Genomic DNA, 12,800 nt, shown 5'->3' with positions numbered 1-12,800 from the left:
TCCCTATTCATTTCAAGGAATACAATTTAAGACTTTATTTATAAATAGAAGGCTTGGCCAGGTCGTATGCGGCGTGTATATGAGTCATATTGAGTTTAGTAGACATGTAATATGTAAACATGTAGACCTCTATTCGTGTGATTCAAAGTTTTAATGTACACGATAATTGACATGATGAATACAATCTCGTTTGATGTCTATTTTCTAATTGTTGCATAAGTCTCGCATAGGTGAAAGATTGGAATATGTGAAATGCAGAAAGCTTTCAACTAAATATTGAGTGCCACAAGAATATGCATGGAACATTGGTGTTTTAAAAGCAAGGTTTGGTGTGCATCCATTTTTTCACTACTCATACTTGATGCCAAGCTGTTTGCTAAGGAAGTCAAAGTTGTAAAACCTTCATGCATTTCAATCCAACTGTCATTTTGCTCCAAGCATTGAATGAGCCTATCCAAACCTTGAGCAATGAATGGATTTCCTGAGCTACTTGTCCTTCATGTCCTCTTTCCCCCAGCTCCGGGAACATGATCATGATCATTATCTTGACCTTGGTATGTAGAACCTTTTGCCCCTCCAACTCTAGCTTGATAGCGACTATGGAATGACCTTTGGTCTTTTGTGGATTACCTCATGAATCTGCTGAAGTATTGGATTGTTAAAGACCAATTCCTCTACTCCACCAACCAACATTCTCATCCCCAAACCCAGATTGCTTTAACTTGGTTCCTACAATCTTTGTGTACTTTTAAAACTCATTGTCCCATCTTTCCCGGTAGCTCTCCTAATGACGAGCAGAGTGTCCCTTCCAAACCTTCTAAAGCCCCAAATATATCCACAACTCATGGTGGGGTCTCATGGTTTGGAACCTCTCATTCATTTCTCATGGTGGGGTCTCATGGTTGGGAACCTCTCATTCATTTCTAGCCTTAAAATGACCAAATCCTCAAGCTCAGTTATGTTTTACCTCTTGTGTTTGTTTGCCTTTGATTCCTACTCATTTGTAGTCTCTCTATCAATGCCTTCTTCAACTTGTTTAACCCATTTCTTCGACTTTCCCCTTGTTGATGACAAACACGAACTTTGAAATGTGCCATCCTTTCTCTTTAAAGTGGACATGGATGGGGGATAAGCTCGTGCAATGGATGACTGAAAAGGAACCTCCGAAGGTTGCAATCCTAATGGCTTGGAAATATTGGGGGATACAAAATTCAAAGTGGACACGCATGTGGGACGAGCTGCGGCGGATGACTGAAAAGGAAACTCCCAAGGCTATAATCCTAATGTGACTGGGAAATATTGGGGGATACAAAATTCGAAGTGGACATGGATGTGCGATGAGCTGCAGTGGATGACTGAAAAGGAACCTCCCCATGCTACAATTCTGATGGTTGGGAAATATTGGGGGATACAAAATATCCAAAATGGGACAAGGATGGGGGATGAATAGGTTCTAGTCTTTGCAAAGGAGGGTAGAATGGCAACCTAGGATCACTACCTATAGGCATTGTAGGGAAGTGAGGAAGTGGGTGACTATTTCCATACCCATGCCAAGCAAACTCTTTCTCACAAGGCTTGAATTTTTTATTTTCATGACTAGTATGCTCATCCTGAGAGGATTCCCTCTTATTTTTGCACAGTTGGAGCGACTGGCAAGAGGTGCACTATACTTGTTTTTCACTAGTCGAACCCTGTCGCCTACAGAGCTTGAACAGTTTTTGTCCTTCGAATGCGAACTTTCATCAAATAGATACAGTGCCAGGTTTTTGGGAAAGGTTTTTTTTTTTGTGCAATATGTTTCGGAGGCTATCAAAGAGGATATGCTTGGGAGATCCTTCCTTTTCGTGGGATCCCTAGTACTAGTTTTGCCTTGGAGTCTTGACTTCAATGTGGATAGGATCCTCCTCCATGAGTGCCCAATGTGGGTGGAATTTCCATTCATCCCCTCGTGGCTAGAAGACAAGTTTGGGGTCCTGGTGGCATCACTAGGATAGGTTTTACAAATACCGTCATCTGGGAAAAAAAGAGCATGGATGTTCTAGGACTGGACACAAGAAATCCCTGATTTTGTGGAAATCTAGTTCCCCAACGGACCTCCATTGGCCCTCCATGTTAAGTTCAGCCCATTTCTGGATGCGTGCTATGGCTGAAAGGCATTGGGTCACTTTGCCCGCAAACAACTATCCTCTCAAACTAGCTAATACAGCATTGACAAGGGGAGACAAGATGCTAGATGAGATTGAGAAAGGGCAAGAGGAGCCAGGGGTCACAAAAGCTTCAAAAGTCCCGGGAGATAACATATGAGATGCCCCGCCACGTGCCGATGGTCTTGGAAGCGAAGTTTAGCAGGGTGGCACCCCTCCCCAACACAATAGCCAAGCTATCCCATCACCCGCCACATGGACAGAACAATGGATGGTTGTGGGGCGGAAAGGCAAGATCCATCACCAAATGCAAACTGAAATGGTTGCAAACATGCATGTGAAAGATTCTACTGGCTAGGAGGTGGTCGGGATTGATATATCCAGGGATGGAGAAGCTCAAGAAATGGGTGCAAAGCTTACATCCCAAGTGGAATAGACTCAATTTCCCAACCATGAAATGCAGAGAGAAGAGGAAATGCCTGATGCCAACCAGCGAAAGAGAATGCATGAAGAGAAAGTTAAGGGGCATCCAGAAAAGTCTGAGGAGAAAGACTCATTGACCCCGCACCGAAGCTTATCCAAACAAATCAAAGAGGTGGCTAGAGGAGGTAAAGACAATAGGTTTAATTTCTTTAAAGATGCCTACAAAGCACTTACACACTAGCACGGGTGGCGGAGAGGTGTTTCCTCGAACATTAGGGGATGTTGTCTTAAATCGAAACAAAAGGGTTGTGTGGCAGTGATCCGTCAGTTGAGACCGAAGACATTGTTTCTCCAAGAGTTAAAGTGTGGGTGTGATGATAGGTTCTGGTTTACTTTAAGGCGATTGGGGTATGAGGTCTTCACGAATGGTCCCAGTCAGGGTAGGAGGGGTTGGCGATAGTAGCCTAGAACTCCTTATCTCCCAAGGAAGTGTTTAGGGATTCGAATGGTGGTCAATAAGGGTAGAAGTTTCTTTTGAGGGGTTTGAGCTCAGAAGAATGAGTGTCTATGCTCCAAATCTGTCAACCAAGAGAGCAGGCTCAGCACCAATTTGGTAGGTAGTCATTGGGTGTTGGGAGAGGATTGGAATTTTATTGAGAGGCAGGGGGATTGAACCCATTTGGGGCTTCCTTGCTGGGCATGGAGCGTGATGAGTGGGATAATCTCTGCCTTAACCATGGACTTATTGATGCCATAGAGCTAGATGAGGAAGGTTTGAAGGGTTACTCTTGGTTGACGAATCATCGCAAGGGAATGGAGTTTAGGGCGGCTCGCCTAGATCGTCTATATCTAGCGGAGGAAGGCTAGTGGATCCGGTTCTTGGCTAGTGGGGAATCTGTTACTTTGACACCCATTTCGGATCGCACGTTGATCCGGTGGAGGTTCTGTGTGCTAGAGGATTACCAGAATTCGAGTGACTGCGTTCGAGTGAGGCGGCAGTTTGAGTGAAGACTTTCATAAATTTTGACATTATAGTGTGATGATTTATGTTCAAAAAGTATCATGCATTGCTTACTTTTGTGGTTGTTTTCCTACCCATGATATTGTGAGTAATCAATTGTCTTACATACAAACAACAATTTCTAAAAAATGTTTGGCTATGTTTTGCAAGGGCCAAGGAAGAAGGAGGGGTAGAAGAAAGGGGTCAAAGTATGGGGCCAAGGAAGAAGGAGGGGTAGAAGAAAGGGGTCAAAGTATGTGTTTTTCTATCGCGGCCTCTTAGGAGGCTCCTCCTACCATTATTTATTTTCCTTGAAAATGGAAATTGCATACTTTGACCCCTTCTACCCCTCCTTCTTCCTTGGCCAAGGAAGAAGGAGGGGTAGAAGAAAGGGGTCAAAGTATGTGTTTTTCTATCGTGGCCTCTTGGGAGGCTCCTCCTACCATTATTTATTTTCCTTGAAAATGCAATTTTGAGCCTCCTTCTTCCTTGGCCAAGGAAGAAGGAGGGGTAGAAGAAAGGGGTCAAAGTATGCAATTTCCATTATTCCTTGAAAATGGAAATTGCATACTTTGACCCCTTTCTTCTACCCCTCCTTCTTCCTTGGCCATAACTTGGTCAATCGAACTCCAAATATGGTCATGTTTATAGTCACAATGATCGGAAAGATATGAATGAATCTATTTATCATGCTAAAGTGTCTTTAGAAAGTTTGTACTTAGCCTTGTTTCATTAGAGCTAGACCTTATCAATCTCTATATTTTCTTATGACCATGGATTTTTCTCATATAGAGTTCAAGCCCTTGGTTTTCTCATCCCAGAGGTGTATACATGGTCATGTACATATGAAGGTGATCTATATTTAGTTAGCATCATGGTCATAAAGTGATCAATAATTTATTAGTTCCATAGTTTAAACATCCTGTTCATATGATCATTTCATGTACAAAATGGATCAAATCATATGGGTAGCATAAAAATCAATGAGCTACAAATAGCTATTTGTGATGGGTTTTGCTTGGGAGGAGCTTCTATATCATGGGTGGGACTATTGTTATTTGTATGTAACTCCACAAAATAAAGAAACCCCTTCAACTCACGTGCTACCTTACATAATTTTGAGTGACCGCCTTGAGGTGTAAACATTGCAACATTTCCCCTTTTGTATCCATTGAATGATTGCTAACTTGCATAGATTTATTATTTATCGAATTATAGGTTTTCTCTTTGTATGTTGCCAAGAATTTTCCCTTTGGTATTCATTGAATGATTGCTGACTTGCATGGATTTATGAGTTATCCAATAGTAAGTTTTATCTTTGTAAAAATAAGTAAAAACAATCTTTGATGTGTCATGTAGATTCAACCATTTTTACTATAGGTTTAGACAAAGTTCCTCACCGAACTTTGGGCTTGCTCGCCCGATGCTTCAACTTATTCTGTGTGCCATGCAAAGAAAGTAGGTCTAAAGACATACCCCTCAAGCTTAACCGTCTATTGCTGAAGTCGAAAGTTTACTACACAGCCAATAGAAGGACATGGGCCACAGAGGTTGTGATGGCGGAGAATCCAATGGATAGATAGGATGCAACGATCCGTAGAGTTAATGTCATCGCCAGAGATACTGACAAACAATTGGGGGTTGGAAAGAAGCTGCATTGGGAGGGCCTTATGAGAATGAGAGAGGCATTGTGGTTGGCGCTGCAAGAGGCCCCACGAGACCAAGTAGTGGCAACCCCGTTGTGAGAGGCAAAGTCGTCGCTCCATGAATTAGAATTGGTTGAGGCAAAACAGGTGTGCATTAAGAGTAGGTTGACCTGGCTTACAATAGGAGACTATCCGTCCAAGACCTTTTTCCAATCTGTTAAAAGAAACCAAAAGAGAGATGGGATAGACCGGGTGTTGGATTGGTCTCAGAGTTCTGGCACATGGTTTAGGTCCTCCAAAGAGAGCTAGGAGCCATTGTGGGAGAAGACTCGGTTCAAGATTCGATGTGGACTGACAGCCTGGTGGCCGCCACAAGTGGTCTTGAGACACCAGTTTTACGAAATACCAGTGGAGCCGAATTGGGAGACCGTTCAATAAAGAAGAACTGGAGAAGGTCCTGGCAACCACAACATATGAAAGATCCATTGGACTTGATGGTTTAACTCCCAAATTCTACCTCACCTTTTGGAGTTCTGTGGGGCATGATTTGACTGAGATGGCCAATGCTGCCGTGGCAGCTAGGTCACTGTGGGAGGATGTCAACGCTGGGCTCATGAAGCTGTTTCCCAAAAGATAGAACAGGTTGAAAGTAGGGGACTGGAGGCCTAAAACCATGTTAAATACTGCCTAAAAAATAACCGCTGAAGCCCTGGCTATTCAGATTACTGAGGTGTGTAGAATGGTGGTTTTATAAGGAATAGAATGGGTTTGTCTGAGAGGCCGAGATATTTTCAGAAGTATCCTTAACGTTGCGACGGCAATTGACTATGCGAGGGAGTCCCGATTTGCATTAACAAGCTTCTAGAGATTTTGGTCTCTTCTGTACCGCATCAAGACGTTTTTTCTTAGGACAGACTATGATCCGTAGACTATGATCCGACCCCAGACTGGATGAGCGCGTTAGGGGTGGACATCATTCCGAGAGGCAAAGTCGTACGGTACCTGGGCGCCCCGCTGGGCCTGGATCTAAATTTGCGCCAGAGGTTCAAATGGTTCCTTGAATGTGAAACTACGAGCCTGGAGCGGCATCCATTGGGTTCGAATGCTCGTCTCCTAATGGTTCAGCACATCCTCACCGCTTCAGTAATATACATTGCCTCGATATGGCACTTCTCCAAAGCTCAATGGCTCAAAGTGGTTCAAATTATTCCATGGATTCTTGTGGGCGGAAGACCATGGGAAACGCCAAATGCATTACGTTCCATGGGATCCCATGGAGTCTCTCAAATTACAAGGTGAGGTGGGGCTTCCTGATTGCTGCCTACGGAACATGTCCCTTCTTGGTAAGGCTTCCCTGTCTCATCGAGGTAAATGTATCCTGGGTTACCATTGCTAAATTCTTCATTGAAAACTCCAATACGAGGGGGACAGGTAATTGGCCGAAGCTATCTTGGTATGACATATTGTGTTCTTCTTTCCTCGTGCTCATAGAACGGTCTGCTTTGATCAGAGGGTTGGTTCAAGCTTGGAAGATGTGTATTGGATCTCATGTCCTGGAAAGGAAGAAAGGGTTTGAGAGGTGACACGAGTCAAAAGGAGAGGTGGTGGAGCAAGGCCCCCAAAAGGGAGGGTGAGCCGTTCACCTTGCATGATATTTGCAGGGCTAGAAGCATGTATAGGAAAGGCATAAGGTCGTGGGAGGATCTGTGGGATTAGAGGGTAGCAGATTGGCACAGTTTGGATCATATGCAGTAGAACTTTGCCCTCACGGATGGGGAGACGAATTTGCTTCAAGCAGCGATGGATTGGATCCTCGACTCATGGCCCTCGAACATGGCTCCTGCATCAGATTGGAGAGCCAACCAATGGATAGAGGGTAAGACCCGGCTCCGCAAGGTGAATGCTAGATGCCTCTACAAATGCTTCATTGACTGTGAATCTCGTGTCAGTGATGTGAATCAGAGGTGGAACCTCAAGCATGGCCCTGCTTGGTGGAAAGCAAGGTGCATGGCGATATGGCGGGGATGCCTAGTTGGTAAGGCAAGATTCCTAATATGGAGAGTGATGAACATGTGGCTGCATGTTCGGGGCAAGTTGGGGAAATGCCTTCAATTCAATCCCATGTGTGGGCTTTGCAGAAAATCTCCTAAGTTTGTGAGACATCTCTTTTTGGAATTGCCCTATCACGTTGGATGTTTGGCATAAGGTGGAGGTCGCGCTGAGAAAGGTAGGTCTGATGTCGCGCTTCAATATTGGCTCGAGTTGGAGGACTAATCTTTTGGGAGATACTTATAAGCTCCCATCGACACTGGCAGCTTGCTGGCCCCTTATTAGGGCGGCAGTGTTCCTAGCAATATGGGAAACAAGAAATAGATTGGTATTTCAACATGAAAATCAGAAAGAGTTCATGGCCACGGTCATCGCGAAAGGGGTGGGAACATATTTGAAAGATTTTAGCATGATCACAACGGTGGAGGACCCAGTTGTCAGCTCCTCGATGGAAGATTTGGGGACGAATATTGTATCACGTTAGGTTTAGCTGTGCACACCGCTGGTCTCGACAGGCAGACAGCCCCTTTTTCGACCAATTTTTGTATCTATGGTCTATTTTGTTTTGGGCTAACCACCCTTGCAATATACACGACAAGTTTATTTTTTTATTTTTTAAAAACTATGTGATGCTATGTTGACTTTGCTTCTTCCCTAAATATGTAACATATAGAAGCATACATTAGGGCAAATAGGTATTTATTATTACGCCTCCTTTGAAGTATGCATACAATTTAAGTATTTAAAATATCCATACAAGACATTAAAGCTTTTATATAAGAGGGACTTGTATAAAAGGGGGTTGCAAAATTACCTACAAATTTATAAAAGAGGTTTTAGTGTGGGACCTTGAACACGTGATAGAAGCATAATGCCACATGATCTAGACGTGGTGCTTTAAAAACCAGAAAAAGCATATGCTCAAACAAATCAATCTTCTAGTCGCTTCCACAATTAATTGTATTCCATCATCTCTCTGCAACCAGGCAAATATCGAAACTTCTAACACAGTTCACAAGAGGCCACACAAACGCAGGTTGCACACAAATATCATGTTCACTAGAAGGCCCTCTTTCTTTACCCTTCGAAACCAACATGCAAGAATAGAAAGTTGCATCTCCAAATCTGTCGGGCCAAACAAAAAGCATTCCAAAGCAAGAAAAAGCAAGAACCTCACTGAATTGCCCAAGAAAGAGTCTCCCCCAAAGAACCAGACTCTAGAAGATTCAGATAGAATTTGTCCTCCTAGCACAGAAGGGTTGAGCAACCGAGATTGGAGGAGGAAGCATAACAGGGTTATGTTTTGTGTCGAGGTTTTTGGCCAAGATGAGCGAACTAGCTAAGAAGGAGGTTGCAAGGTGGTAAAAGCCACAAAGGGTAGAGCAGTCGAGTTTGGAGGAGGAAGCAACACCGGGAACTAGTGACAACCGAGATCGGAGGACGAAGCCCTAAACTTTCTTAACCAAACTGTTAACCGTAATCCTAATTGTAGTTTTCCCACTAACCGGGTCAAATTGAACCAACTACTCCCAAATGTCCATTTTCACAACCCAGGGCCAATAAAATCCACACCGGTCCCTTTGGAGAGCCAAAAAGAAAATTTACAAAATTTACACTTCATCCTAACTATTTTTTGACTTTGTTTCTTCCCTACCCTCTTCACACAAACTCCAATGTTTCTCAAAGATCCATATCGTCTTGATATATTTTAATGCCACATGATCTAGAGTGGTGCTTTAAAAAAAAGAAAATTTACACATGCCATGTTGACTTTGTTTTCTTCCCTACCCAACTCCAATGTTTTCAAAGATCCATATCGTCTTGATATATTTTAATGCCACATGATCTAGATGTGGTGCTACACAACTTGATCCGAGCTGTGATTGTATGTTCACCGTACCCTCTCTCTTCTTCTCTCTCAGTCCATCCCAATTGTTGGAGCGAGCGCTTCCTTTCTCGATTGTAGACCTTATGGTGCGATGTTCACATACACAAGTTTAAGCTTTCCCTATGTAGCTTTTGTGCATACATAATGAGAACATACAGGTTGCTTTTCCAGGGAATATTGCACTTAAATTGTGCTCGCTGACTCTGCACCCTGGACTTACCAATGATGAACTAGAGAATGTTTAAAACAAGGAAAGAGAGAGGGGGATGTTGCACCTTTCGGAACTTGGAAAAGAAGAGGGGGGCTTGCGACATTGGAATCTGGATGTTTGTCATGGATAAACGAGAGGTCGTTCTGGCTGACGGGTTCGAATGTATGTTGTGTGCAGGGCAATCAAAACTCAAGTGAGCCTGGCTGGCGTCCCCCACGAAAATCTGCCGATCAGAGTAATAAATCTCGCTGCTACCCTGGACAGGACCTACGGGGGGATCTGGTTCGATGAACCTCGCGATTGGAATTTCCACGTGATATCTCACACATGAAGCGAGAGTGTTCTCGATCTTTCAAAGCGCATCGGCGAGTCTCTTTCAGGAAGCAATAAGGAATCGGGAACCGAAGCCGGCCTCTCCCCTTACGATCAAGCCTTTCGGTAGATCGATTTGAGGGCAGACCGTAACTACAGAGTTCTTATGGGATTCCTGGGGTTGCTAGCTAAAGATGGCGTGAAAACGTGTGGTATGATGCACTCTGCATCGATCAGTCTTCTACATCGGAAAAGGATACAGAAATTCCCACTACAGCTGCAGTGAAGGCTGCTATGTTGCGATGCACGGCATTGGGAAAGGCTACAAGCTTTGGAAAGGGTTAGGGAGAGGCGTCGAGTTCCAATATCCACGATGGTTCACGCGAGCGTGGACGCTCCAGGAGCTCATGCTACCAAAGACGCTGCGCTTCGTAGTGGGAGGGTTGAGCGAGATTGTGATACACCTAGCTAACGGGCGCAGACGATTTATGTAGTCCAATGTTGGGCTCTGCGGATGCCGCATGCTTTCCGCCCACGAAAATTTATCCAGCAGACGCCGGGGAGGTTCTGTGACCAGTAAAGTGGCGATTCAGTGTGGCGGACAGGGGCCGGGACGTATATCCGTTCACACTACTGAGGACTATCTACTGGAATTCTATAACAGGAGAGATGGTGGTGATGGTGAGGATCTGTTTGAAAAGGGAAATCAAGTGTGTGAAGCTTGCGGAACACTCGCGCTCATCAGAAAGGTCTTTAATAATACTGGATCACTGTACTTCGTGGACAGAGAAGCTTACGTATTCCTGGTGACCCTGGCAATGATCACGAGCGCTCTTGGATTTTCGACTGGAAACAGGGATTACGAGGCGCTAAAAGGAGTGATGCAAGCATCCTTCGAGCCATGGAGAGCGGCTGGCACTGCAGAGATGCGGAGCACAGACTGTAGCAATGAGGAAGACAGGGTCTTGTCGATTCTAGGGGTGCTGGGGGCGGGCGGGGGAAATGAGATAGGGACACAGAAAATGCTCCCAGAGCAAATGGTGGCAATGGCGAAAGTCTACGGCGACTGTGTATGATGGATGTGAAGGGGAATGTGAGCAATGGGATGTCATGGGCGCCCACGATAAACAAGACTAGTCCCAAGGAACCGGAGAAGCCAGCGGGTTCACCATGGAGCTATTCGTGTGGAATTTCACTTGGAGGAGGTGAGCATGCAAGGTCTCAAACTTGACGCCAAAATTGTTGTAGGTCGCATTACGCACCAGGAAAGTGATGAGGCTCAAGGTCCGCCCCTAAGCTTGTTCGACACAAGCAGCCAACTCGTTATGTCTATCATGGCATACGACCAAACTTTCTCAGGAGAGGAGGCTAGGGAGCTCACTTCTTACATACTCATCCACTTTGGAGAGCCATCGTGGTGGCAACTAGTTGAAAAGAACACTTTCCTTCAAGTGCTACAACCCTTAGTTTATCCACTCGGTGAGGCACAACAAACGCCCCACCCCACCACCTTTATCCTCGAAATGACTCACACCCTAGCTTATCCCCTTAGCGAGGCACACATTGTCAGTAGGTCAACCCATTACTCCTCTAGCATGGACACCGATGTGTGGTTGGTCCTCCTTGGAGAATACACTTGGTGAAGTGCAGTTAATGAAGAAATTGTTGGAAATGAGGCTTTAACTTTCATCCCCTCCAAAGAATACCAAGTCGAGAAGCAAAAGTTGGCCATGTTGTGCATTGGAAAAGACCAAGGTGGAGAATTATATCTCCAGAAGGTTGGTCTTATTTCTTTGCCGTTGCAAATGGGCAATAAGCTCTTCTCAAAGGCCAGTATCTCGAGGGAGTGTGTTGTGGGTGGCTTTGGGATGGATCTTCATCACTATGCAAGCCCACCAAACATTCCTCAAAAATCCTTTGATTAATTAACTAGGGGGTGCTAAAAAGTGGGTAAACTCTCTCCTATTTCAGCTTTCTTTCTCAATAAGAGATGTTCTATTTCAACTAGGTACTTAGAAGCATAGAAGTGTGTTTTGCAAATGTAATAACATCTTGCATCCAACGTTAGCATGGTAGGATGAGATCTCTTGTCATGAATATAGTCTTCAAGCATTGTGTTGATTGTTCAAACTACCTTGTTTAATGTTGTCAACTAGTCTTCTCACCTAGGGCAATGCAATAACCAAAGATTATGCAACTAGACTATTTAACTTTGTATTGCATAAGTACTAGTGCAAAGAAACGAGTTGTGACCTCGCCTCCTTCATGAATATACAAATGTGTATGGATATGATTAAAACACCATGTTGTGAATCATGTGCATGTATCCTACTCTTCAAGTGTGTTTGTTCTTCATTAGGAATGAATGTGAAAGTTGAGACACTTCAAACATATATCTTGTTCATTTTCTAGTTGTAATTCTAAATGAGATAACAAAGACTGTGTTAATTTGATGGCACCACATGTAGAGCTATCAAATCGAATCTAATAAACCTCATAATACACGTGCTTAAATGTTGCTCGTCATTAATCCAGCATGGTCTCCTCTCTATGAACAAACAGATTCGTAGAACAAAAGTTACGATTTTCGCTATGCATATACTACGTAAAGTGCAAACAAGGTCAAGGAGCGGACAACACAAAGTTATAGTTGTGGCTATTGTACTATCTTAGTGCTACATAAAGTTGTAAAATTTGCAAAAGGTTACCCAAAGACAAAACATATATCTACCTCACCGCTCTGATCTTACCCACAATGAGCCTAACTGTGAGGCTTCCTTCTCCTATATGGAAAAACATTAGCTTGCAATTGAAGATCTCAATTGCCTTTTCTTAGCTATCTAAACCACATTAGGGGAGAATTGGGGTCTTCAAAGGATCCCCAATTAGTGTTTCCTAATTTCAAGGGGTTAGTGAGGGATTTGAGGTGTACGAAAGGGAGTGCTCCTTTTTGTGGGGCAATGCCATGTTGAGATGAAGGATGGAAAGACTTGCAAAGAGCCCCTATTGGCTGCTCCTCTTACATTAGGGACCACTCAAACCCTCTTACATTGGGGACCACTCAAACCATTTCCGCCCCCCCCCCCTTCAACCCATGCTTGACCCTCCTCCCCTGTGCACCTCCTCT

The sequence above is a fragment of the Dipteris shenzhenensis genome, chromosome 23 (genome assembly GCF_047967505.1).
Source record: "Dipteris shenzhenensis isolate YYH24624 ecotype China chromosome 23, Dip_SZ_1.0, whole genome shotgun sequence".
Lineage (NCBI taxonomy): Eukaryota > Viridiplantae > Streptophyta > Polypodiopsida > Gleicheniales > Dipteridaceae > Dipteris > Dipteris shenzhenensis.
Note: the sequence above shows the minus strand (reverse complement) of the source record.